The sequence below is a fragment of the Trachymyrmex septentrionalis genome, unplaced genomic scaffold (assembly GCF_001594115.1).
Source record: "Trachymyrmex septentrionalis isolate Tsep2-gDNA-1 unplaced genomic scaffold, Tsep1.0 scaffold218, whole genome shotgun sequence".
Lineage (NCBI taxonomy): Eukaryota > Metazoa > Arthropoda > Insecta > Hymenoptera > Formicidae > Trachymyrmex > Trachymyrmex septentrionalis.
In genome coordinates, this window is record NW_017305373.1 from 24,157 (window position 1) to 26,997 (window position 2,841).

A 2,841-nucleotide genomic window follows, 5' to 3' on the forward strand; every position below is an offset into this window, starting at 1 on the left:
GTACGAAACGTCCAAGCGTTTCGTTCCTTCGAAATACGCCTCGGTTTCCGCGATGACTTCCTGATTCGATCTCAATCTCTTTCCCTGGAGACACCGCTTGAGGTTTGGGAACAGATAATAGTCGCTGGGGGCCAAGTCTGGAGAATACGGTGGATGAGCAACCAATTCGAATCGTAATTGGTCCAATTTGGCCATCGCTTTTAAGGACGTGTGTGACGCTGCGTTATCGTGATGGTACAGAACGAAGGCGAAAGTAGCGTCATTCAAACGACTGTAGCTTGTAAACGAATGGACGAAATGTCATGAAACTTCATACATAAACTAGTGACAGATAAGCCTCTCGAAATGAGTCATGTTCATTTTCTAGTGACGCTAGAAATTGAAAAATCCCGGGACTTTTCAGCCCATGTAGTATATGTATTTGTTTACTTATTTATTTATTTGTTTATTTTACAATATTCGTTTAAATACTTTCATTTGTAATTGTAGATAATATTGTGTACTAACACTGTATTAATGTATTGTGTATGTATTTCCTTCATAACTTCATGTTAATGTGTATTTTAATTTATACAATATTTCCTTAAAATTTCATTAACAATATTTGTATCACGTTACTATACCATTAATAACAAAAAAATACATGAGAATTTTCAATTTTTTAACAAGAGTATATTAGTACCTTTTGTTTCATTTCATGATAATATCTGCTAGGATTTATGCAAATATTTCAATTGTGATTACAATTTTTTAAAGAATTGAAAAATTCATGTTTATTTTTCTTATTATTATACAATTTTTCTTATTATTACAATATCATGATACAATAATAGTGCAATATTTTCTTCGCAATGATAAAATTGAGAGATACAATAACAAGAAGATGAAAGAAATATATTTAAATACATATGTATATGTGTTTGATGTAAAAATGTTACCTGCCTTCTATATTATTTTAAACTACCTCTATATAGTTTTAACTTACCTCTTTTAGCTTTTTTCAATACTTATTATTTGTCTATTTCTGAGTACTATTTTCTTTTATACTGTTCTCCTTCTTATTTCACTTTTTCCATTGTCTCCTTAATCTATTTCTCCTTAAGCATACTTTAATTAATATACATGTGTACAATTTGCATCAGATTTCAAAGCAGAATTCTATTTATGATTTTATATAGCATGTATTTTTAATGTGATATCTTTTATGTATTCATATATTTTTTATTATTACGTATTAAAATAGTTCTTGTATAGTACATAAAATTATAAATTTTATTTGAAATTCTAGAACACAATTTATGCAAAGATTTTCTAAGCTGTAAGATATTCAAAATTAATTGTATGTATTAATTTTGTTATATATGCTTCTTTATAATTTATTATTATATGGATTTTTTATTTATTTAAAATATTTTTAAGTTTTCTGCTTGATGAGCTAGTGATCTTTGTTTTAGCACGATCAGCACGATTATTATATCTTGTGCGGGAATATATTTTCACCTTAATAATATATTTCAATTTTTGCATTCAATGATCATAACATTTTTTGGTATTGAACTATATCCAATATTCGGTATTGAACTATATCCAATATGATCTTTATTCGTTGCATGTACACATTCAATAACAATTTTGTCAACAATTTTTGGAGATGTCCATGTCTGTGATATCGCCATGTACGATTAAATGCCATTAACTGCGTTTTTACATTTGTAAAAGAGATTGTTAGTTGTATTAATTTTGTTACTGTTGGAGCATCTTCATCACTGTTTTGATATTCGCAATGTTCTATATATTTTTCGGCGTAGAATCCTCGATTGGTGTTTTCATCATAACATCGCGGCAATTATTACTTTCTCTTCGTAATACTGTCGTACTATAAACTCAGTGAAATGTGCAATAACATTTTCATTATAGTTATTTTTAAATACATTTTCCTTATCTTTAATTGCCATGTCTTCATTTTCCAAATCTTTAAGATTAATATAATATTTTCTTCAAGAATGTCTACGTTTTTCGCTATTAAATCGCTTGTGAGATCGATTTCATATTCTGGAGTAACATTATTTATATCCATTAAATTTACTATTGTCTTAACAAGCTGACTCGGTTGATTAATAAGAGTTTCACTTTCTGGGCATTGTACATTACCTTTGTCACTTGTTTGAATAAATCTTACGGTAAGTACATGTTTAATGGATAGATGAACCATTCTTATGGTTGGGATTAGGATTAAATCCTCCACGTTGTCTCAATTTAGAAAATAAATATTCCACTGAATCTTGATCACATAAACCAGTTACAAGTTCAAATTCTTCAAATCGTTTTGATCACACTTTAATTTTTTTGTTGTAACATCTGTAAAAGATTCTGGTGTAAAATGATTTTCGCATAATCCCGCTCGCCGAAGAGAGCTGGGTATGCCAATTTTTTAAATTAGTATTTCTTATTACAAAAACAAAATTAACATTTCTAAATAAATATTTCCTATTACAAAAATAAAATAATTTTAACCCTCTATAACGTCATGCAATTTTGAAGTTGCATGGCACACATATTGTATATCTATATTTTTTAAATTCTATTTTATTTCTTTATCATATAACTAAGCGTGATATTTTGCTGTTATAATCCAGAAGTTTGTTTACAATGATTTTTTTTTACGAAAAAATGAAATAGCTCATTAACTAATAATCTTTTTGACAAGAGGAGATGTAAAATATTGGACTATAATAAAGTTGTTCCTAACATGCAATATACGTATATGTAAATTTAACTTCAAATGCGAACAGTTTTATGGACCTCCATAATAAACTATATATATATTATATATATATATTT